This window comes from Mus pahari, chromosome 5, assembly GCF_900095145.1.
Source record: "Mus pahari chromosome 5, PAHARI_EIJ_v1.1, whole genome shotgun sequence".
Classification (NCBI taxonomy): Eukaryota; Metazoa; Chordata; class Mammalia; order Rodentia; family Muridae; genus Mus; species Mus pahari.
Genome location: NC_034594.1, coordinates 28,943,770 through 28,971,079, shown reverse-complemented (window position 1 = coordinate 28,971,079; position 27,310 = coordinate 28,943,770). Strand labels below are relative to the sequence as shown.

The window sequence follows — 27,310 nt, the reverse complement described above, 5'->3', positions numbered from 1 at the left end:
TTACTAGTAATCTCTTCAGTCTGATAAGTGGTTGGCTATGAGTGTAAACATCAATATAAAGTCTACCCCTACCACAAGTATATTTAATGGTTGTATGTTTGCAGCTTTATTTGTGTGTGTGTGTGTGTGTGTGTGTGTGTGTGTGTGTCTTAAAGATACACAGCAAGTTGCCAAATATATGCAAAGTGTGCTGTAGCTTTTTGTAAAAATGTTGCTTTTTTATTTTTAAATTATTTGTCCTCATAGTCTTCTATCTACTTTGTGGGTTATTTGCTTTATGGGGACTTCCCTTATCTGTCTCCTAATAATATCTTCTTTGGCTCATCTTACCTTCTTCTCCTGGCTCAACTGCCACCAACCATCTCCTCAGTCTGCTAGCTCAATTCACTTTCATCTGTCTTTCATTTGCATTCCCTTATCATATGTGCCATTATTGCAGTAGTATATTTGTAGAAATATTGCTATTTTAGGCCATAGAGTTGTAACTAGATAATATTGGTTATTACCTTTTATTTTGGCAGTGTAAAGTGTAACTTCCACTACATGTATACTAGTCAGCAAGAGTGATAACGATAGTAACACACCAGATCTGTTTCTCCATATTCAATACTATCATTAAGAATTGTCTTCAGCAACAGGTTCTGTAGAATAACCAATATCCTTCAATGTTTCTGAAGTAAGGCCCACTTGACCACTTTAGCCAACAATCAAACAATATGCAACCCATTTTGGACACTGGAAGTTTAATTGGTGACAAAGATGTCTAACTTAGTGCTGTTTCCCCCATTATATGGTGACTTCATTTAAATTCCTTCTATATTTTCATACATTTCAGGAAGATTTTTACAGTAGTGTGCTTTTGGTTTTTCAAAAGACCTTTTCAAAAGCATTTCTTTCTGTCTAGATTCCCTCCTTTAAATTTCTCAGTGTTCCACTGTGTACTTAACCCTCCACTTTCACTGTTATATCTCCATATCACTATATTCAATTTTCCTTCTCCTTGGAAATGCCTTTTTTAATAACTTATTGAAATCTTGAAAGATAATATATACATATAAAAGCAAAGACATAGTATTTATCTTTTGAATTTGGCTTTCTTAACTAAGGGTGTTTGTTTCTAGCTCTATTTATTTACTTGAAAATTTTATAATTGAAACTTCATTAACAGTGGAGTTGTATTCTTTATGTAAATGGGGAATTCCAATTTAAGTATACCTATCTAAACATTCAAAACTAGAGCCCTCATGTAACAAAATACATGTCTTATTTGTTTTTCTCAGTATGACTCACTTCACTCAGAATGATTATTTCCAGCTGCATCCATTTACCTGAAAATTTCATACTTTATTTTCTGTTGTAACTGAGCAATATTCCATTGGGTAAATGTGTCATATTTTCATTATTTATTAATTGATGGATATCTAGGTTATTTCCATTTACTGGTTAGTGTTAATAAGATATTATCTCTACTATTATATTATATATTTTTTTACTCACTTCAGTGATTATGAACAAAATTGACTCTAAAAACTTAACCTTTCTTTTTTGCCTGTGATATACTTTTAATGCGTGAATCCTTTAATGGATGACAGGAATATTACATATCAACTGGAGAGCATTCAGAAAGGTTGATTTATTAAAAATTCTATATATGCTATATTAGTAACCAACGGGATATTTAACAACTAGATTTTATTTTATAAGAACTGTCCAGCAATATTATTAATCTTGAACTATAACTAAAATTTTAGGCCTGTTTATTTTTGCTTAGAAAGTATAATTTTAATAGTATACCTTTTAATATGAAATAAAACTATATGTGTGTATTCAAAATCACAAACTCATTCACACTTTAATATTATTAAACACAGTTTGGAAGGCCCAAAGCTCTTATGCAAAGTAAATACTCAGGGTTATTTCATTTGTGTTCTTGTTCTGAGCAAGTTCAAACCTGATATTGACTTTACTTGTGAGCATTTCTCCTGGTAGAATTGATTTATGATGTACTACATTGCTATCCAGACATTTTGCAGAGAAGTGACAGAGAAGTTCTGTTTCTCTAACCTTCTAATCAATGAAGAACAAACAGGATCAGAAGAAACTAAATGCTTTTCACAAGGTGATCGGACACTAAATGTCAGGTTGTGAACACGGTGTTTGAAAATAAACAGTGGACCTATCTACCTTGTTAATTAGCCTTGTTGTGTGACTTTTAGATGATCAATTTGTATCTGACACAAACTAAGACTACAAAGACTGTTGTTGCATTAAATCATTTGGCTTGGAATAAATACATATATTATTTTATGTCAGTGTTTTATGGTGCTTTATGTTATATTTTTGAAATTACAATGCATGTACTTTTAAAATTATATATAAATTGAATATATGAAAACAGATAAACACCCAGGAAGAAATGCAACTAATAAAACATGTCATTTGTGAAATTGAGCATGGCACAATAAATTTCTTCAGGCTTCTCATGTTAATGAGACATTACATGTTTTTATAATACAGTCCATGTTGAATAAAGTTTTTATGTCTTAATCAATTGTTTGTTTTTATATTTTAATTACATTTTACACTAATTTCATTTGTACAAAAATTACAAAATACATTATATCAGAATCCTACCAAATTTTACATGTATTCTTTGACAGTAAATACTGTGCAATATATGGCTAGATTTCTAAAAAATATGGTAAAATCCAAATATATAAAAAAAAATCTAAGGACATATGAGATTATGAAACATTTTATTCCTTTTAGTATGCTACAGGAGACTTTTCAATTTAAAATAAAGTAATTTAATCTGAGTTCTAGAGACATTCCATATTCAGATCATACCAATGATGAACAGTCTTGTCAGTCCTTTATCATTAGCATTGATGACTATCCATCCAGCTACCATTTTTCTCACTCTGTCTCTAACTACCAGGTAAGTACAATGGTGATCATCTGAGGATAAAATAATATTTTTGCTGTAGAAATGAATGGGAGTTAAATGTCACAAAGGCAACAGGGAATCGCTTAAGAAAATATGGAGGACATAGGTTGATTTAACTGACATTTAAGACTACGAAGCAGAGAAGTCTCTTGCAAAGCATTCTTTCTGCTTCAGAAACTCAGAGACTCTCACCCATCAAACTTGTACATTATGACTCTGGGGTCTGTATAGCAAGATAGGAGAAGAAATGGAATGAGGAATAGGGGAAAGAGGGGGATAATTGAATTTGTTTTGTAGCAATCCATACTGAAGCAAATTTACTCACTTTGTTAGGAAAGAATAATTGCCTCCAAGTGTAATATCTTCATTGCACTTGGTATCTTTGTCACCTCATTACCAATACTTTTATAGCATGTACCTTTGTTATAGAGTCAAATCATATCCAAAATAGAGCAACAATTGTTACTGATGTTGACACATTCAACTATTAGGAGTCTCAGCTGTGAAGAAGGATCTCTGAATGCTGCCTAATGACTCATAAAGTAATCCTAACTTCTTGATTGCTCTATTTCTTGTTCTCAGATGAGGTAGAGATTTTGATACAGGAAGATGGTAGGGATTATCAATAGAAACACGTTCACAAAGAAACGGATCCAACAGGTACAATTTTTCTGTCTGATGACTGCTCAGATTCTTCAAGAAACAATCCATTTACCAGAAAGAGTAACATAAACTGTCATTTGAACACTCAGGAAATTACTCATGGCATAGCATCTGTCAAAGGCCAACCTTGCCTACAAAATTAAAGTTGGTCTAAAAAAAAAAAAATCAACTAACCAAAACACCCTTCCAAACCATTGCTTCTGTGCTGTCACAGAAATGAATGGTATGCAACAAATTAATCTGACCTGGGTCATTAAAGAACTACACAGGATAAGTTCATAGAGATAGTCTGGTAGGTGTACATTGGATTTATAAATAACATGAATTGCTCTGTCACACATGCTCTTAAAATCAGAGTAAGGTAATGTGACCCCTCTTGGAGTCAGAACCAGAGGAACAAGGCTGCAATCTGTTTGAAGCGTATATCTACCGCTTTTCCTACAAAATAAAAAGAAACTGTTAAGTAATTTACTTTTTTTTTTTTTCTTTTTTTTTGGTTTTTCGAGACAGGGTTTCTCTGTGTATCCCTGGCTGTCCTGGAACTCATTCTGTAGACCAGGCTGGCCTCAAACTCAGAAATCTGCCTGCCTTTGCCTCCCAAGTGCTGGGAGTATAGGCCTGCACCACTAATGCCCAGCAGTAATTTACTTGTATTGTAATAAAAACAAACAAACAAACACAAAGGCAATGAAAACAAAGAAATGAAGAATAATCATGTGGTCAAATGACACTCTGTTTGCTTATTTCAGAATTTCTAACCAATGCCTTGGAACGTCAATTATACATTTATGCATTCTGAACCTCCTGATGGGCCTCATTATTTGTTGCCAAGGCAGTCAAAGACAACATGGCCGACAAACAGTATCAGCAACATTTCTGCATGTGAGCAAGGTAAGACACCTGTCTGGTTAAAAAGTGTCTGGTAACTCTACCCTTTCCTTTTTGTTCTTCTAAACAAGCCATATAGTTATATCATTTTTCCACACATCATGTAACTTATTCAGAAAAATAATATACAAGGATTAATTTATATACTTAATAACTTGTCTTCATTGCATAGACCTCAAAACCAAAGGAGTATAAACTAATGGGAAATTATATTATGTACTATGTATGTGATTCCAAAACATTTTGTCTACATAACAGTATGTACTTTGAATGGAAAGTGAAGATTAAAAAAAAAAAAAAATGTGCCTTCCACCTCTGTTATGGCGGCGCCCAAGCCTCCAGCCGGTGTGTGGACCCGAGATGTTGAGCGTTTTTTCCGCTCAACAGTCGGGTTTGGAGGACCCGCTTCGCTTGCATAGAGCACAGTTCACAAGGAGGGTCCTGGGATTGGAGTTAAACAAGGACAGGGATGTGGAAAGAATCCACGGCAGTGGAGTTAACACCCTCAACACTGAGCCCGTTGGAGGAAGATAAAGCCATCCCGATGTTCACAAACACAGCGTGGAGACTGTTCAGTGGTGTCCTCATGACACTGGCATGTTCACATCCAGCTCATTTGATAAAACTCTGAAAGTGTGGGATACAAACACATTGCAGGCTGCAGATGTGTTTAATTTTGAGGAAACAGTTTACAGTCATCACATGTCCCCAGCAGCCACCAAGCACTGTCTGGTAGCAGAACAAGAGGACCCAAGGTACAATTTTGTGACTTAAAGTCTGGATCCTGTTCTCACATTCTACAGGGTCACAGACAGGAAATATTGGCAATTTCCTGATCACCATGCCATGACTATATCTTGGCAACAACAAGTGCTGACAGTAGAGTAAAATTATGGGATGTGAGAAGAGCATCAGGATGCTTGCTTACTCTTGACCAGCACAATGGGAAAAAGTCACAAGCTGCTGAATCAGCAAACACTGCTCAAAATGGGAAAGTTAACGGCTTATGTTTTACAAGTGATGGGCTTCACCTACTCACCACTGGCACAGATAACCGAATGTGGCTCTGGAATAGCTCCAGCGGGGACAACACACTGGTGAAATATGGTAATGTGTGTAATGACAGCAGGAAAGGGCTGCAGTTCGCTGTCTACTGTGGCTGCAACTCAGGATTTGTGTTTGTTCCCCATGGCAGCACCATTGCTACGTACGCAGTCCACTCAAGAAAGCAGCTAGCCATGCTCAAGGGACATTATTGTTATTTTCAAATGAGGCTATATTTTAGCCTCAAAATTTCTACAAGAGAACTCCTACAGCTAGTAAACATCTTCAGCAAAGTGGTTGGATACAAAAATTAAATCAAAGGTATCAGTAGTCCTCTTTTATACATATGATACACTGGCTGAGAAAGATATTGGAGAAATAGCACCCTTTACAATATCCACAAATAATATGAAATATCATGATGTAATTGTAATGGAGCAAATGAAAGATTTGTATGACAAGATCTTCAAGTCCCCAAAGAAAGAAATTGAAGAAGATATAAAAGTGAAAAGATCCCCTGTATACATGGCTAGGTAAGAATAATACAGTGAAAATGGCCATCTTACTAATAATCTACACATTCAATGTAATCCCTATCAATATTTCAACACAATATTTTAACATTCCTTGAAAGAGCAATTCTGAACTTCAGGTGGAAATATAAATGACCCAGGATAGACATAAAAATCCTGACAAATGAAATAACTTCTAGAGTAATTACCATTCCTGACCTCAAGATGTACTAAAGAGTAATAGTCATAAAAACTGTTTGTTATTGGTACAGAAACTGACAATTTAATCAATGGAATTAAATCAAAGTCCCAGAAATAAACCCACACACCTCAGGACATTTTAATTTAATAAGAAGGCAAAACCATACAATGGAAGGAGAAAGCATCTTCAATAAATGGGGCTGGTCTAACTGGATATTGATATGAAGAAGAAGGAAAATTGATCCATATTTGTCATCTTAAACAAGTCCAATTGGATCAAGGATGTCAACATAAAACCAGATACACTAAATCTCATAGAACAGAAGGTAGAAACTATTCTTGATCAAACTGGTACAGGATACAATTTCCTGAACAAAACGACAATGGCTCAGGCTGTAAGATCGACAATTGATAAACGAGACATCATGAAACTGCAAAGCTTCAGTATGGCAAAGGACACTGTCAATGGGACAAAACAGATTGGGGAAGTACCTTCACTAACCCTATATCTGGCAGAGCTTAATATACTAAACTTACAAAGAACTTAAGAAGTTAGACACCAACAACTCAAATAACTCAATTTAAAAATGGAGCACAGAACTAAACAGAGAATTATCAATAGAGAATCTCGAATGGCCAAGAAGGACTTAAAGAAATGTCAAAGACCTTAGTCATCAGGGAAATGCAAAACAAAGAACATTGAGATTCCATCTTACTGCCATCAGAATGGCTAAAATCAAAACCTCAAGGGACAGTACACACTGGCAAGGATGTGGATCAAGGCAAACACTCCTCTACTGCTGGTGAGAGTGCAAATTTTATAGTCATGTTGGAAATCAATTTAGCATTTTCTCAGTATACTGGAAATAATTCTAACTTAAGATCCAGTTCTACCACTTCTTGCCATATACCAGAAAGATTCTCCACCATCTCTCAAATGTTTATCTCTGTTCATTGTAGCTTTATTCATAGTAATCAGAAACTGGAAACAACCTAGATATATTTCAGCTAAAGAATGGATAATGAAAAGGTGGTAGATCTACCAAATGAAATACTATTCAGCTATTTAAAAAAAGCTGATCTTGAAAATACTATCATAAGTGAGGTAACCTAGTCCCACAAGGGCATGCATGGTATTTATTCATTTAAAAATGGATATTAGCTATGAAGTATTGAATATCCACAGACAAGAAGGAAGGCACAAATGAGGATATCTGAATCTCACTAAGAGGAGGGAATCAAATAAGCATAAGAGGCAGATGAGAAGAGGGACATGGGTGAGAGATGGGAAGATAATTGGAGGAAGGGAAGTCCAAATTAGATATGTGGACAGGAGGAATGGCCAGATGGTCATGAGAATTAATGAAAATACGTAACTGATGTGAAAGGGGTGGTAAAAGCACCTCCAGGATGAGACAGAAACTTGGGATAAGGGAGATGACTAAGAATCAATGGGGACGTCCCTTCAACCTGACTTACACTGAGGATATGGAGCCTTAAGGGAACACATCCCATAGCCAGACAAGAATTCCATTGGAGTAGTAATAAGGACACCAACCCACTCACAAAACTTTGGACCCAAAATTTATCTTTTTTACAAGAAATGCAAGTATAGAGGAGTTTGCAGAGACATAAGGAATAGCCAACTAATAACAGGACAACTTGAGAACTACCACCAGTCTCCGACACTGTTAATGATACTGTTATGCTTGCAAACAGTAGTCTAGCATGGTTGTCTTCTGTGGGGCTCTATCCTGAAGCTGACTCATCCAGATTCTGGTACTCACAGCCAAACAGTGGATGGAGCTTAGGTACTCTTATGGAAGAATATGGGGAAGGATTGGGGACCGAGGAGGGAATGGAAACCCAGGAAGACCAACAAATTCAACTAATATGTACCCTTGAGCCTCACCAAACAAAGACCATACATGGAATGGAACTAGGCTTTTCCAGGTAACTGTAGGAGATGTACAGCTTGGTCTTCATGTGAATCCCAAACAACTGGAGGAGGGGTATGGGGCAATAGGTGCCAGGGGAATAAAGGGAGGAAAACCTGTGTCCTGCCAGAGTTCCTGTGGGAGGACAAGGAAAGACTGCTGCATGCTTTCCATGCAGCCCCAGGGGGTGTCTTGCTGTGTGAAGCCACAGAATCCCAGCTCACCAGGGGGTGGACAAGGTAACAGATTCTCAGTCTTCTGCAGAAGAGCTGAGAACAAATAGAGGCCCCATGGGTAGCTCATGAATCTCCATCAGTCCCAGGGCTGAAGGGCAGAGAGGACAGGGCGATGGGGGTGGGGAGGGTGGCGGTGGAGGGGCTGGATGGTTCTCATCCAGGAGATTAGTGGCTGAAGTGCAGGAAGGCCTTCTGGCAGGAAGTTAGAGGAGGCTCCTTAGGGGAAAGCCTATTCCATGGTTTTAGAGCTTTATTGTAGAAAGGCAGGGAGAAAGAGAAGAGGTAGAAAGAGAGAGGCTGGCCATGGCCTCATGGAGAGAAGAGGGAAGGGAAAAGAATCAGAGGGTTAGAGATAAGAGTAAGAAAGGTGAAAGCTAAAAGGGAGCAAGGAGGGGCCAAGCAGTCCCTTATATAGTGGGCTGGGCAATTAAGTAACTGTGGGGAAGAATATATCTGGCTACAGTCAGGTAACTGTGGGGGTAGAGTCTAGCCAGAATGCCAGAAGCATGGGAAATTGTCTGCGTGACTTAGAGTCACAGAATCATGGAGTTGGGGGTTCTGTGGTGTCAAGTACCTGACTCTGGGAAAGTGGCTCCCTTTTCCATCCCTTGCAGAGTTTTCTACTTGGTTGCCAGAACATGTCTTATTTAGACAAAATAAGCTGCCTATCACATTCCCACAGAGGGATATCCCAGAAGGTTTTGCCTGTAAATGATACATGTTCTTCTAGCTGAGTTGCCTAGTCTGGCCTCAGTGGAAGAGGATTTGGCTAGCCTCGCAGAGATATGATATGCCAGGATAGACGGGAGGTATACCCAGGGGGAGCTCCACTTCCTCAGAGACAAAAGGGTGGAAAATGTGGGAAAGGATTGTGTGAGAGGGTGATCCTGGGGGGGGGGGGGCAGTGAGCAGGATAAAAAATGAATAAGGAAAACATAACCTTCATATATATATAGATAGATAAGATATAATCAATGAAAGTAGAAGACATGGATTTGAAGGTCGAAGAAGGAGTATATAGGAGGGCTTGGTAGAAGTAAAAGAAAATAAGAAATTAAGTAATTGTACAATAATCTAAAAAAATATATTAATTAAAAAAGCATGAAACAAGTACTTGCTCTAATTCTGGTAGGCCAAATTATGATACATTATATAAAATTTCAATCAAGAAGTCCACATAAAATGCAATATTTCATCATCTGTAAATTGGATATAAATATAGAGTATTGCAAACTAGTAGTGACAATAGGATGCATCTGATTCTTCAGTTCTGATGTTAGCATGTATATACCAATACGTTCTCATTTTGAAAACACTTCTCAAGAAAGAAAAATGGAAGAATGGCATTGAAAATGTAAAGGGTATAATGACATTTGAGATAAAAATATGAATATGTGAGATTCAGCATAACACGTTTTCAGAAAATTGAAAATTTAAACACATTTAAATGATTTAGACCATAGTTCTTGGAAACTTTGTAAACTGTTATGCATGTCTATCAACTTTTGTAAATAGAGTCAAACAATATGTAACACTGCACATATAGACTAAAAACACATTTTACTCTTGAATTAAGTGTTTCCTTATTTTTAATAGTAATTAAATTATATTAAAAGTCATCACATTAAAATTCATTGTCATTTTCAATTTTGAAATGCTATTCATTTTAGAGTTTTATATACATCTTGCATGCATCAGTTTATTATTTCAAGATGTTTATGTTTTGTATAACTATATCCTAAAATTCAAATATGTTAATAAAAAATCACATTATATTAATGCTTCTACTTGGCTTGCTATCTTAAAATAGATTTTCATTTCTGACATTTAATTATATATTTTTAGCATTTGTAGGTAATCATTATTTCATAATCTTCAGCCAGATTAATTAATATAAAATTAATATTTTGCTGACAAAATTATTTTGAAAATTTTATGCATTTTCTTTGCTTTCTGACCTTCTGCAAACTAAAAAGAGAATATGCATTTATTGAATGTTTTGGTTTTCAATAAAATGTCTTTTCTAGGAAAGTAACTCACTTAAGCCTATTTAAGCCTTAATAATAACACTTTTGACAGTTGTAGGTTAATGTAACCTTGGAGGGTTTAGACAGAACAATAGCTCTTCTAGGTAGGAGGTATTTCATTCTCCAAAATTTTCCTCCTACTACCACACCTGGATAATCACATATGATTCTATAATGAAACCATTTTCCTAACTCTACTCAATCAGTGATTTACTTAAGTATTAAGATGAAAACTGCATGCTTTTCTTCTGATAGAACTACTGCATACACCACTGCTGGCAAACAATGTATAATTGTATATATTTTTCTTCTGAAAACTATGAAGAGTCAATTAGAAAGAACCTACAAATATTTAAAAATGTTATTTTTCCTGACTGATTTAAGAATATTTTGAAGAATTCTAATTACTTATATACTTTAATCATTTAGTAGATAAAAACTTTAGCAATGTGTCACATTTTCTTTACTCATGCATTGATAAAAATTCTACTGGTTTGCTTCCTAGCTGGAGTGAATATGTAATAATAAGTGGATGTGCAAGGATATCTATGGTATTTTAAATGAGAGTCCTTTGAGTACACAGCCAAGAGTAGTAATAGAGGTGAAAGAGTTGTAACTTAATATCTAAGTATTCTCTCTCTCTCTCTCTCTCTCTCTCTCTCTCTCTCTCTCTCTCTCTCATTTTCTAAAAGAAATATTATTACTGATCTACACAGGGAATATATTAGTTTATACTCTTTTTTTTTTGGTTAGATATTTTCTTTATTTACATTTCAAATGTTAACCCCTTTCCTCGTCTCCCCTCCAAAAACGCCCTTCACCTATCCTCTCCCCTCCCACTGCTCACTAACCCACCCATTCCCACTTCCTGGCCCTGACATTCCCCTATACTGGGGCAGGGAGCCATCATAGGACCAAGGACCTCTTCTCTCATTGATGATCTACTAGACCATCCTCTACTACATATGCAGCTGAAGCCATGAGTTCCAACATGTGTATTCTTTGGTTGGTGGTTTAGTCCCTGGGATTTCTGGTGGTACTGGTTAGTTCATATTGTTGTTCCTCCTATGGGGTTGTAAACCCCTTCAACTACTTGGATTCTTTCTCTAGCTCCTTCATTGGGGACCCTGTGCTTAGTCCACTGGATGGCTATGAACATCAACTTCTGTATTTCTCAGTCACTGGCAGTCTCCCAGCAGGCAGCTATATCAGGCTCCTGCAACCTTGTTGGCATACACAGTAAATTCTTGATTTGGTGTTTGTATATGGGATGGATCCCCATGTGGGGCAGTCTCTGGATGGTCATTGCTTCAGTCTCTACTCCACACTTTGTCTTGGTAATTTCTTCAATGGGTATTTAATTTGCCCTCCTAAGAAGAATCAAAATATTCACACTTTGGTCTTCTTTCTTCTTGAGTTTCATGTGGTTTGTGAATTGTATATTGGGTATTCCAAGCTTCTGAACTAATAGCTACTTATCTGTGAGTACATACCATATGTGTTCTTTTGTGATTGGGTTACCTCACTAAGGATGATATTTTCTAATTCAATTCATTTGCCTAAGAACTTCATGAATTCATTGTTTTTAATAGCTGAGTGGTACTCTGTATAAACATACCACATTTTCTGTATCCATTGCTCTGTTGAAAGACATATGGGTTCTTTCCAGCTATTAGCTATTAATAAGGCTACTATGAACATAGTGGAACATGTGTCCTTATTACATGTTGGAACACCTTCTGGATATATGCCCAGGAGTGCTATTTTGGGTCCTCGGGTAGTACTATGTCTAGTTTTCTGAGGAACTGCCAAACTGACTTCCAGAGTAGTTGTACCNGCTTGCAGTCCCACCAGCAATGGGGGAGTGTTCCTCTTTCTCCACATCCTCACAAGAATCTGCTGTCACCTGAGTTTTTGGTCTTAACTAATCTAACTGGTGTGAGGTGAAATCTGACCTCAAACTGTACTACAGAGCAATTGTGATAAAAACTGCATGATGTTGGTACAGTTACAGACAGATAAATAAATACAGATAAATAGTTACAGGTAGATAAATGGAATAGAAATGAAGACCCAGAAATGACCCCACACACCTATGGTGACTTGATCTATGACAAAGAAGCTAAAACCTTCCAGTGGAAAACAGACAAAATTTTCAACAAATGGTGATGGCTTAACTGGCAGTCAGCTTGTAGAAAAATGCAAATAGACCCACTGTTATCTCCTTTTACAAAGCTCAAGTCCAAGTGGATCAAGGACTTTCACATAAAACCAGATACACTTGCTGGGCGTGGTGGCACACACCTTTAATCCCAGCACTTGGGAGGCAAAGGCAGGTGGATTTCTGAGTTTGAGGCCAGCCTAGTCTACAAAATGAGTTCCAGGACAGCCAGGGCTATACAGACAAACCCTGTCTCTAAAAATCAAAAACAAAACAAAAACAACAAAAAAGAAAGAAAGAAAGAAAGAAAGAAAGAAAGAAAGAAAGAAAGAAAGAAAGAAAGAAAGAAAGAAAAAGAAAGAAAGAAAGAAAGAAAGAAAGAAAGAAAGAAAGAAAGAAAGAAAGAAAGAAAGAAAGAAAGAAAGAGATACACTAAAAGTTATAGAGGAGGAATTAGGGAAGATCCTCGAACATATGAACACAGTGGGAAAATTCCTGAGAAATACCAAATGGCTGTGAAGGAGCTAAAAAAAAAAAAAAAAGTTCAACATCCTTAGTCAACAGGGAAATGCAAATCTAAACAAACCTGAGATTCCACCAGTCAGAATGGATTAGTTTATATTCTATCAACCATTAGTAGTTGTTTCTGATACTAACCAGTCTGACACTACTTTGGATTTCCAAAGCAATTTTAATTGTCCTATTCCTGATGGTTAAAGATACTGAATAATTTTTGAAGTATGGAAATGTTACTCTTTTAAAGATTACCAACTCATCAGCCTGAAGGCCTTTTAGAAGATCTACTACACATAGGACAAAAGATCAGCAGCTTGCCTGCCCCTCTGAACACAACACATTTTGAAGGACCCATAGTAGATCTACTATGGTCAGAGCCACAGGCCTCCTATGAGACATTAAGCAATCCAAGGACACAGGAGACAGTCTCCAGACAGAAACACCCAGGCCAGATAACACCAGAGATAACCAGATGGCAAGAAGCAAGCCATAGTCCATAAGCAATAAAATCCAATATACATTGGCATTATCAAAATGCATTTCTTCCACTACAGGAGTCTGGATGCAACAACATTCCTGAAAATCAGGATGCTGATATAAAATCCTACCTGATGAAGATAATACAACTCTTTAAGGAGGATATAATAACTCACTGAAAGAAATACAGGAGAACACAGGTAAACATGTAGAAGCCCTTGGGAGAAAACAAATAAACCACTATAAGAAATACAGGAAACAAACAATAAAACAGGTGAAGGAATTGAACAATGTGGTCCAAGGCCTAAGAGTGGAAGTAGAAACCTTAAAGAAAAAACACAAATGGAAGCAACCCTGGAGATGGAAAACTTAGGAAAGAGGTCAGGAACTATAGATGCAAGCAACACCAACACAATACAAGAGATAAAGGAGAGACTCTCAGGTGTTGAAGCTACCTTAGAAAATATTGACACAGCTATCAGAGAAAATTCGAAACATAAAACATTTCTAACCCAAAATATCTAGGAAATCCAGGACACAAATAAAAGAGCAAACCCAAGAATAATAGGAAAAGAAAGAAAGTGATGATTTCCAGATCAAATGACCAGAAATTATCTTCAACAAAATCATAGTAGAAAAATTTCCAAACCAAAAGTAAGAGATAGCCACAAGTGTACAAGAAGCTTATAGAACAGCAAATAGATTTGACCAGAAAAGAAAATTCTCTCATCAAATCATATTCAAAACATTAAATGCACAGAACAAGGAAAGAATATTAAAAGCTGTAACAGAAAAAGGCCAAATAACATATAATGGTAGACCTATCAGAATTACACCAGACTTCTCAAAAGAGACCCTTAAGTCAGAAGAGCCTGGGCAGATATGCAAACCTTAAGAGAACACAAATGTTAGCTTAAGCTACTATACCCAGCAAAACTCTCACTCAGCATAGATGGAACAACCAAAATATTTTAGGACAAAACCAAATTTAAACAATATCTATTTACTAATCCAGCCCTATAAGGATTCTAGAAGGAAAACTTCATCACAAGGAGAGCACCTAAACAAACCAACCAACCAAACAAACAAAAACCCTCAAGGTATAGATATTAATTATCTCACAACAAAGCCAAAAGGGGAAAATCTTATGCACATAATGACATAATGGCACCTAAAACAACAAACATGACAGGAACTAACAATCATCTGTTTATTATATCTCTCAACATCAAGGGACTCAGTTTCACATTAAAATGGCATAAGCCAAGAGACTAGATAAGCAATCAGGTCCAGCAGTTCGCTACATACAAGAAATACATCTCAATAACAAAGATTAGCACTATATCAGAGTAAAAGGCTGGCAAATGTTCTTCTAAGCAAATGGTCTCAAGAAATAAGCTGGATTTTTCATCTTAATATCAGACTATGTAAGTTGAAATAGACTTCAACATAAAGGTATAAACACACAATAATAGTGAGAGACTTCAAAACCCCACTCTCACTAATGGACAGGTCACTGAAATTGAAACTAAACAAAGAAACAGTGAAACTTATAGAGGTTATGACCCAAATGGATTTAACATATCTACAGAACATTTCACCCTAAAACAAAACAACATACTTCTTAGCACCTCATGTTACCTTCTCCAAAATTGATGATATAATCAGTCACAAACAAGCCTCAATGATATAAGAAGTACATAATCCCATGTATCCTATCAGATCACCATAGAATAAGGCTAGATTTCAATAAAAATAAAAATAACAGAAAGCCTACATACACATGGAAACTGAACAACTCTTTACTCAATGATAACTTGGTCAGGGAAGAAATAAGGAAAGAAGTTAAAGACTTCCTGAAATTTAATAAAAATGAAGACATGGCATACCCACAATCGTGGGAAACAATGAGGAAAATTTACGGCACTAAGTGACCTCATAAATACATTGGAGAGATCTTACACTCGCAACTTAACAGCACACCTGAAAACCCTGGAAGACAGAGAAGCAAAGAGGTGTAGAAGGTATGAAATAGACAACTTCAGGGCTCAAATCAACCAAATAGAAACAAAGAAACTATACAAAGAATCAAGAAAACCAAAAGCTGGTTATTTAAGACACAATAGATGAACCCATAGCCAAAGTAAATTATCCAAATAAACAAAATCAGAAATGAAAAGGGGGATGTAAAAACAGAAACAAGAAATTTAAAAAATCATTAGGTCCTATTTAAAAAGCCTATATTTGACAAAACTGAAAAATCTAGATAAAAGAAAGTATTTTCTATAGAGATCATGGTACAATGTCCCAAAGTTAGATGAAGAGCAGGAAACTTATCATAATAGGTTCATATCACCTAAGAAAATAGAAGAGTCCTTAAAATAGAAGCAGTTATTAAAACTCTCCCAAATAAAAAAAAGCCCAGGACCAGTTAGCCTTTGTGTGGAATTCTACCAGACCATCAGAAAAGAGATAATACCAACACCCCTCAAATTATTCCATAAAATAGAAACAGAAAGAACACTACCTAGTTCATTCCCTGAAGCCACAATTACTTTGACACTTCAGCCACACAAAGACTCAACAAAAAAATTATATAACCTCAGACCAATTTCACTCATGAATATCAAGGCAAAAATACTCAATAAAATTGTTGCAAACTGAATCCAAGAACACATCAAAACCATCATTCATCTCAATCAACTTGGCTTCATTCCAGGGATGCAAAGTTGGTTCAATATATGACAATCCATTAATATAATCAACTATATAAACTAACTCAAGGGGAAAAAAAACAAATGATAATTTCATTAGATGCTGAAAAAGCAATTGACATAATATAACAACTATTCATGTTAAAAGTATTGGAGAGGTCAGGAATTAAAGGCCTAAACATAATAAAAGCAAACCAATAGTCAATATCAAAGGAAATGGAGAGATAATTTAAGCAATCCCACTAAATCAGGGACAAAACAAAGATGCCCGCTCTCCACATATCTGTTCAACATAACACTTGAAGTTCCAGGTAGAGCAATAAGGTAATAGGAAGAGTTCAAGGGGATTCAAACAGGCAAGTATAAAGGAAGTCAAAGTATGACTATTTGCAACTAATAACTTCAGTGGTTGGGCAGTTATAATATTAACTCAAACAGATCAGTAGCCTTCCTACATACAAATGATAAGGCTGAGAAAGAAAATAGGGAAACAAAACCCTTCACAATTGGCTCAAAAAGTGTAAAACACCTTGGGGTAACTCAAAACAATCAAATGAAAGATCTGTATGACAAGAACTTGAAGAGTCTCAAAAAAGAAATCAAAGAATACTTCAAAAAATGGAGAGATCTCCCATGCTCATGGAGTGGTAGGATTAAATAAGTAAAAATGACTAATATACCAAAAGCATCAAAATTCCAACACAAATTTTCAAGGACATGGAAAGAGCAATTCTCAATTTCACAGGTTAAAAAAAAAAATCCAGGATAGCCAAAACAATCCAGAAAAATGAAAGAACATAGGGAGGAATGACCATCCCTTATCTTAAGCATTACTACAGAGCAATAGTGATAAAAACTGCATGGTACTGATACAGAGACAGAAAGATATACTAGCTGATATGAGGCTTGTGACATACATACAACAGAGGACTGCCTGGTCAGGCCTCAGTGAGAGAAGGTGCACCTATCCCTTAACAGGCTTGAGGACACGGGGAGTGCGAAGGATTCTTGTGGTGGGATTTGGCCTGGGAATATTCCCTTGGAGACAGGTCAGTAGGAATAGGATAAGGAACTGTTACAGGGTGGACTTGGAGGGGGATAACTACTGTGCTATAGAATAAAAAGATGAAAAATAATTTTATAAAAATGTTAATTTTATTTTCTCAGATGAAATAATGAGATTTGAACCATAAACAAGCTGTCCAAATACATGGATTAGGGTGAGTACAAAGTGTTTCCTTCTCTATATTAAGTACCACGAGGTCTGGAAACTTCTAGATTCCATAGAATCTAATCTTTTCCTGCCCAGATATTGCTGGCATTAGCTTCCAGCCTCCATCTGTTTACCTAGGCCTTTAATATTTTTAGACTGAGATTTATTGATAAAGAAGTTCACCTGCTAGAGTTTGAGGCTAGCCTTATATACAGAATGAGTTCCAGGACAGCCAGGGCTATACAGAGAAAATTCTCCATTTTGAGTTCTTACTGAACTATGGCTGACTGGTTCAACTCAGCTTTTATGGCCCAAATTCCTCTCGAAGCTGACTGCATCTGGCTTCTCTTGGTTTCTCACTGAATTGATCTACTTGTCCTCAAACTAACTCAGGTAATTTGTTCTATTATTCTGCTTTCTTATTCTCTGACTTCAACTGCCTCTGTTGACCTCCACTAAACTGCAGGAACTTAGGAAGGAACTCACCTCCACTCCACTTCACTCAATGCATTAACTCCTAGATGACTGACTTTTCCTACATTGTTCTTAAATAATCTCTTCTTCCTATGCTCATGAGTTGAGCATGTTATATCTGATTCCTTCTTTCAAATGTGTCTGATTTGTGACTTCTTCTGCCACCAATTTAAACGTCATTTTTAAACATGTCTCCTTCATTCTACAAGCTAACTTTATCTTCATTATTTTGTGTTAAAGGCATGCACTAAGGATACATCTGTATTCCATCTGGATACAGTAAAGGTGTGCCATTCCAGTTGGATCACATAGACCTAGATGGTCTTTGAATGTGATCCTTTTCTAGAACAGTCATATGGCTGGATTAAAATTCCTCTCTAGATGCATTTACTTGTCTTCTCCTGCAGCCTCCTTCACAACCCCATCCCTTTGTCTCAGACATCAACTTCCAAAGGCCCTGTCCAGAAATATAACAGTCAAACCAGCCACAAAAGCATCTTGAAGCCTTCCATTTACCTTCTCTTTATACATATCCAAATTCTCAGCATCATCTCTAGCACTGTAACAGATCACCGATTATCACCTCAACTTCTTCTGTATCCCCATCTCCAGAAAACCATGCAGATCTTTTCCTACTTCTGCCCTCACCACCTCTTTTCTCAGCCAACTGTCTCCTAAAGGTACTCCCTGGGAATCTGAAAGCAACACTAACAGCAGAGGAATGTAGGCCAGCGAAGTAACTAAGTGATCTTTAGGTCTTTATATTTTGTGCTCTTCTCCTATCCCCAAGTCTCATGCCCAGTTCTGTAGCAGTTTATTTTCAGTACCCTCACTTCCCTCTCTGCCTCCATTTCAATGAACTGAGTAAATTCTGCAGCCATAGCCTTTGTCCTCCCTCCTGTTGACCCCTCAGACCCTCCCTTCCTAGCCTGTATATATATATATATGTAAATGCCAACTCCAAATACAACACAATTGAATTGGAATCCCTAGTGGCAGCACCTAGATGGATCTCAGAAGTATTCCCTTGTAGGTAGCCCATAGACACTGTATTGTACTAAAAAGCACCGGGGCACCAGAACCAAAAGAAACACCATACAAATAAAAGTCCAGACTCTTTATCCATTCTTTAGTTGAGGGACAACTCTGTTGTTTCCAAGTTCTGGCTTTTAAAATAAGGTTACTATCAATATAGTGGAGCATGCTTCTTTGGTATATGGTAGAGCATCTTTTGGCTATATACCCAGGAATGGTATAGCAGTATCTTGGGGTAGAAATATTCCCAATTTTCTGAGAAAACAGCAGTTTGATTACTAGAGTGATTGTACCCATTTTCAATGCCAGCAACAATGGCAGAGTGTTCCTCTTTTTCCATAGCCTTACCAGCATTTGCTGTCATTTGAAGTTTTGGTCTTAGCCATTCAGATTGGTATAAAATGGAATATCAGGGTTGTTTTGATTTGACTAATGTAAAAACAAGAGCATCATGAATTTTTCAGACAAATGGGTTGAAAAAGAAAATATCATCCTGAGTGACGTAACCCAGACCCCAAAGGACAAACATGGTATATACTCACTGATAAGTAAATAATAGCCAAAAAGTTCAGAATACCCATGATACAACTCATAGACCATATGAAGCTGAACAAGAATGAATGCCTAAGTTTGGATACTTCAGTTCCACTTAGAAGGGAGAACCCAACAATCATGAGAAGCAGGGGGACGGTGGGGGGAAAGGGGAGGGGAAAGGAAAAAGGAAGACAGGATCAACTACAGGGGCAGACAGGAGAGAAGCCCACAGGTCCAGCTGATTGAGACAGATACAAATACTGACAGCCAACTATTAGCCTGAGGTTGCAAACCTGTTTGTAAGAGTTAGGGGAAGAAATGAAGGAGCTAAAGAGGATCACAACCTCATAGGAAGAACTACAATATCAACTAACCCAGATACCTCAGAGCTCTCAGAGTCTAAACCAACAATCAAAGAGCATATATGGGCTGGTCTGTGTGTAGCAGAGCACTGCCTTTTCTGTCATGAGTGGAAAAGGATGCACTTAATCCTGTGGAAACTTGATGACCCAAGGAAGGGACATGTTAGCTGGGTGATGTGGGAAAGGATGGGTGAGCAGATAGAATAGTACATCTCAGAAGCAAAGGGAGAGAGAATGGAGCAAAGGACACATGGAGGCGGGACTAGGAAGGCAAGCAATATTTGGAATGTAAATAAATAAATAAATTACTTTAAGAAAGAATGGAAAACAGTAACTGGGATAGAATGAAAAAAGAAAAGGAAAAGAAAGGAAAAATGAAAAGACCAAATTCAACACCTAGAATTTAAATTAAGATAAAACCAGAGCCCTAGATATCAGTATGAAAACGTAGTGCCATCCAGGACAATGTTTCTCTACTAAATCTCAGGAACTCTAATATAGCAGGCTCTGATAAATGCAACATAGTTGAGTCATAAGACAGGGACTTCAAATTTGTCTTTATTAAACATGATGTAACTTCCTTAAAGACATATGTGATAACACAAACAGAATGAAATAAAGAAAACAGCTTAGCACTTTTAGTAGAAAAAGAATCAGTAAAAACAAAACAAAACAAAACAAAACAACGACAACAACAACAACAACAACAACAACAACAACAACAAAAACCCTGAAACTTGGAAAACTGGAAATGAAAAATTTAGGAACTTGAATTCATAGGCAAGCCTTACCAATATCCTACAAGAGAGGGAGAATCTCAGTCATGAAGTCAAAAGAGAAAGAATGGATATATCAGTCAAAGAAAATATTAAATCCAAAAAAAAAAAAAAATCCTGGAATAAAATATCCAGGACATCTTGGACACATAAAGCAACCAAATCTAAGAATTACAGGAACAGAAGGAGACAAACCCCAGGTCATAGGCATAGAAAATATATTCAACAAAACCATAGAAGAAAATTTCCCCAGCTTAAAAAGGAAATGCCCATCATGATACAAGAAGTATATGAAACATCAAATATTATGGATCAGAAAAGAAATTATCTACATCACACATTAACCAAAAATTGAAACACATAGAACAAGGAATAAATATCAAAATCTTCATATAATGTAACTAAATATCTCATATAAATGCTGATCTATTAAAATAACACCTGGATTTTCAGTGGAAAATCTGAAAGAGAGTGGGCATAGGAAGATATTATCCAAATTCTAATGTACAAAGATACCAGGCTAAACTATGATATCCAGAATAATTTTCAACCACAATAGATGGAGAAGAAAGTTACTCCATGATCAAACAAAATTGGAATTGATTCTTTCATCCCATCACATGGGGCCTGGGGTTTAAACTCAGGATATAGGACTTGATGGACTCTGTTTTCTTATGGAGTCATCTCACATATCTACTCTATATGTTTCCTAAAGAGGAAAGATGATGAAACCAATATGACCATTAAAACTTCACAAGGAAATATGGTCATCTTCTATTACAAGAATTCAAATTGTGCAGTGACCACAGAGTCAGGTATCTGGGGAAGAGACAAACAGCCGAAATGAAGTTTCTAACATTTTCTTCATCAATGACTGATCCAAAAAGGAACTAAAAATTAAATATGCTACATATTTTGAAGAAAATATTTATTCTTGAAATGCAATTTTAACAGGAAGTAATTTTCAGTATATTATATTTCAACAAGTATTGCCCTTTTTTTGTGTCTTTGTCTTACAATAATATGAAATACTAGGGACATTGACCATGTCAGTGCAGTCAGTGAACTAGGTCTCAACAGAGGTAGTGAGGGTTGAAAAGAAAAAGACAGTTAGACAACACTATAACATAACTCCAGCCAGTGCTAAGGCTGAAGAGGGTTTGTATTGTTTTGTTTTGTTTTGTTTTTTCCAGTCTTCTTTTATATCATTCAAAGGACGTACAAAGAATATGGTCAGTCCTAAGTTATAAACAGTAGTTAAGGAACAAACAAAGCATAAACTAAGGTCCAATGATTATTGTATTCTGAGTCTTAACAAGAGTCATTAATCAAGATATAAAGAACACATTCCTCAGCTGTATTTATCTTGAGCCTACTTCCTGAGTCCTAGCCCAAAGTCAAATTCCTACCTCAACCTACGTCCAAGTCCTAGCACAATGTCAAATTCCTGCCAAATTCCTAGAAGCACCCCAAGTGCTCTCCACAGGACATGATAAGGTCATCTTTCTAGATGACAGAACAGAAACATGGAAATATTTTTGGCTGAGCATATGAACCCATAAAGATTTTCTGTTAGTAAAAATAACAATTGAGATCACCTTGTAACTCTTACACTGAATTGAAAATTTTATTTCAGTACAAAAGTTTCACAAACAACAGCCAACCAACCAACAAACCAACCAACCTAACAAGCAAATGTGTATTGTGTCAACAAGGTAATATATTAAAAATAATAAATGGAAAATGTACACAGCTAAAGAGTTGTATAGGTCTCATATATTAGGGGAAAAACCTAAGCATATAATAACTGAATAAAATCTAAATATCTTGAAATGACATCTGCAAATAGAGGCAAAACAGATGTATGAGAGTTGTTGTTATTGCTTATTAAGTTAAATCCACATATATTTTTACGTTACAATTTTTATTATTAATCATTTTATTTATTTACATTCCAATCATTGTCCCTCTCTCTGTTCTCCCCTTCAAGAGTTCTTTACCCCATCCCCATTGGCTCTGAGAAGGAACTCCCCATCCAAATCACCTTACCTACTCCTTCATAACCCTTCCCTGGGGCATCAAGTCTCTATAAGATTAGGGGCATCCTCTCTCACTAAGTCAAGAGAAGAGAGTGCTCTGCCACATATGTGCCAGGGCCCACAGAGCAGCCCATGTATTCACGCTGGTTGGTGGCTTAGTCTCTTGGGGTTCCCAGGCATCCAGATTAGTCCATACTGTTGAACTTCTTATGGATTTGCCATCCCCTTCAGTTCCTTCAAACTTTCCCTAACTCTTCCATAAAAGTCCCCAACCTCAGTCCAGTTGTTTACTGTAACTATCTGCATCTGTTTCAGTTAGGGGTTGGCGGGGGGGGGGGGGGTTCTGAAAGACAAACATGGTAGGCTCCTGTCTGCAAGCACAACAAAGTATCAGTAATAGTGTCAGGGTTTGGTGCCTATCCAAGGGATAGATCCCAAGTTGGGCTGATCACTAGATGGCCTTTTCTTCAATCTCTGCTCCAGTTTTGTTAATATGTTTCTTTTAGTCAGGAACAATTCTGGGTCGAAAATTTTGAAGGTAGGTTGTTAACCCTGTCTCTCCAAAGAAGGCCCTGTCTATTTACTGGAGATGGTCTCTTCAGGTTCCATCTCCCTATGATTGGGTATTTCTGGTAAGGTCATCCACACTGAATCTTGGGAACTTCTCAAATCCTGGGTCTCTGGGACACTCTAAAAGTTCCTCCATCCCCACCCCCACAGCTGCATATTTCTATTCATTTGTTTTACTCTTATTTGTTTGTACTTTGAAATCTCATACATGTAAATAATGCCTTCTGTTTACTCTTTGTAACATCTCTTTTCCTTTCCAATTCCTTTCAGCCCCTTTTCCTCTCTGCCAGTCCTTCCCTGGATCCAGGACTTTTGGATTTTTCTTGTTTGTCTGTTTGTTTCTTTGGAGAGTGAATTCTATTTTTCAAAACCCATTTCTTACTAAAATTTTTAAATTTTATTCAGTATGATTTCATGAGTTATAATTCTTCACTGTAAAACCTCTAAATGTATAATGACATATTTATGATATAATATATCTTATTCTTTACTAAACTTAATTTTATAATCTTCAGAACTTTCTTAGATATTTCTTCAAATATGTGGCTTTGTGATTAAGTTGTAATATATAAATGAGTTTTGCTTCATTATATTTCATGTAATATCCCTATAATGTACTTTCTCAAAGCTACTTCATAATAACTTTATATAGTATAGTCAAATAATATCAATAGGCATTAGGGACAAACTTACCTTAATAAAGTAATATGTAGTGTTAACCTGAGATATATAAAGACTTCCCTGGTCATGATTTTATTTGTCCAATGAGGATGTTGTTCCTGACTGACTTCAATGAAACTCCATGAAAATATCATTGGATATATTTAATGTTATAAAGTAGAGCCTCAAGTAAGTCTTGAAATAATCCATCGGCATTTTTTGTATGACTATACCATGGAGAGTGACAAGATTTATGCAGATATTCAAACTCCTCCTGCTGCTTAGAATTTTTGTTATATATACATGGGTGAGTGATGTGATTTATTTTCTCTGAAATAGTAATAGAGAAAGAAAATGAATCCCGGTTTTGAATCTTCCATACAATATTGTACAGAGTTTTCTTTAACTTCTGGAAAAAAATTACTTATAATATTAAACGGTTTTAACTATTTTTACTATTCATTTTTTTCTATCATGACATATAACTCATCCATAGTCATTTCTTTATTACATGCTATGCAGAGGAATTTTGAAAAACAAAGCAAAAATATCACCAAAAAACTTTATTCTGATTTTCTAGACATGTTTCTTCCACACTCCAAAATCACAACTTACTTATATTTTTTAACAAAATTACATATTATTCTCCACTAATACTGTATATTTATTAACTACTTTGATATTTTCTATGATTATAGGTTTTCTTATACTTTTTAACTGCACTATGATTTAGAGCCTGCTATGTATAGATCACATAATGTTCAAAATACAAATTTTTACGTCACTAAACTGCAAGCAAGTACATAGTCATTTTCTTAACACAAGAGAAAATATAAAATGAGCTAATTCTCCATATTGTTATTTACTATCGTTGTTCTGTAATAGTTAATGATATTAGTAAATGTAGTCATGTGTAATTGTTGTATCTCAATATTTGTTATATTATTGATGCCTGAAATTTTTACCTTTGCTAATTTCTTTAAATGTAATGAAACTGTGACAAAATGCAATTGGATAATAGGCCAGAATGCTAGAAAAATAAGATAAATCTTGTTGTAATTGGTATAGGAGTTGAAAATGGTAGGGCCCCTAAAGCTCCAGGAAGAATGAAAAAGTCTGAAGTCTTCAGTGAATCAAGAAAGAGCTCTGTCTTAGTCAGGGTTTCTATGCCTGCACAAATATCAGGACCAAGAAGCAAGTTGGGGAGGAAAGGATTTATTCATCCTACACTTCCCACATTGCTGTTCATCACCAAAGAAAGTCAGGACTGGAACTCAAGCAGGTCAGGAAGCAGGAGCTGATGCAGAGGCCATGGAGGGATGTTTCTTACTGGCTTGCTCAGCTTGCTTTTTTATAGAACCCAATACTACCAGGCCAGAGATGGTACCACCAAAAAAAATTGATAAAATGCCTTACAGCTGGATCACATGGAGGCATTTCCTCAAGGGAAGCTCCTTTCTCTGTGATATCTCCAGGTTGTATTAAGTTGACACACAAAACCAGCCAATACAGCCTCTAAAGCTACACACAAAGCCAATAACATTGTACTGGTTAATATTGTGTCAACTTGAAAACGCTGGAGTTATCACAGAGAAAGGAGCTTCCGTTGGGGAAATGCCTCTATGAAATTCAGCTGCAAGGCATTTTCTCAATCAGTGATCAAGGGGGGAGGTCCCCTTGTGGGTGGTGCCATCTCTGGGCTGGTAGTCTTGGGTTCTATAAGAGAGCAGGCTGAGCAAGCCAGGGGAAGCAAGCCAGTAAGTAACATCCCTTCATGGGCTCTGCATCAGCTCCTGCTTCCTGACCTGCTGAGTTCCAGTCCTGACTTTCTTCAGTGATGAACAGCAATGTAGAAATGTAAGCTGAATAAACCCTTTCCTCCCCAATTTGCTTCTTGGTCATGATGTTTGTGCAGGAATAGAAACCCTGACTAAGACAAACATCAACAACCACAGGGAACAGGGCATGTAATACATAACATATTATATGAAGCTATACCTGGAGTAGAAAAGGATAAAACATTCATAAGCCTGTAGCTTCTGTGATAAAAATTCCCACTAATTTCACTCAAATTTTGTTAACTAATCTTTCCATAAAATGTTAACTACATCCCACTGTAATTTCATATTAGGAATAAATGGAACTACAAGCATTCAATAACCACTGCTTTTAGGTCCTCCTGACTTTTAGAAATCTAGTGATTTTGGTTTTTGGAATCCAGTAGTTTTTTTTTTTTTTTTTTTCTGTAACTATGATGATAGACTCAGGAAAGGATGAACCTGAAGATTTACTCTTGATAATTTAAAAATATTTCAACATCTAAATGTGTATAAAGAAAAAGTCAGTACAATTTTCTTCAACACAAATGATTCTACTTTACTAATTTTTATTCTAGGGAAATACTACTACCAAGGAGCTTGAGTCAGACATTCCAATTTGTAACCAATCATTCAAATATTTTATATAATGAGCAAAAACAAAAACACAAAGTAAAATAAATCTTTTTCTCCATGTTAAATTTGATTTGGATGACTAATTTCCAATTCTTTGATAATACTGACATCAAAGATTCCAGATAATTTTGAACAATTTACTCTATACTCCTAAATACAAGTATATTCCAAGCAATACCTTTATGCACCACTTGTTATAGTATGGTTTGTTTTCACATGGAAAGGTACTTTTATCTCTGCATCTGTGGGGTTTGAATATGCTTGGCCCAAGGGAAATGGCACTATTAGAAGCTAAGGCCTCACTACCATAGGCATGGTCTTGTTTGAAGAAATATGTCACTGTGTACACAGGCTCAGATGGCTCCTAGTTTTCAAGACCAACCCAGTACAGAAGAGAGGGTCCCCTTGGCTGCCTTTGGATCAAGATGTTGAACTCTTGGTTCTTCCAGTACCAAGTAGCCTGTATGATGCCAAGTTTCCCACCATGATGATAACTGACTGAACCTCTGAAACTGTAAGCCAGCACTAATGAAATGTTTGTCTTTATAAGAGTTACCTAAGTATTGGTGTTTCTATACAGCAACGAAAACCCTGAGACACTGTCCTAACTACTAAAGAGAAAATAAAATATATAACTCATTTTTACTCAAAGTCAAACAAATAGTACACAGTTTAAAGAAAATCGCCTCATATTTTGTTTCACTTAATAAAATTGTAACTTAAACCACAATAACATTTTTTAAAAAGCTTAAACCTAAAGAGGACTTAAGAAATGTCCATATTGTGGGAAATTTAGAAGTTACATGCATATTGTGCAAATAAATAAATATAGGAAGTAGTTCTCATGATAAGGTTCTATTCCCCAATTGGT

The 27,310-nt window shown here is 36.2% G+C and overlaps 1 pseudogene; it reads left to right on the top strand.

Annotated features, from left to right (window-relative positions):
- Nucleotides 1-4,858: 4,858 nt before the first annotated feature.
- LOC110321450 lies at nt 4,859-6,341 on the top strand (annotated as a pseudogene).
- Nucleotides 6,342-27,310: the final 20,969 nt, after the last annotated feature.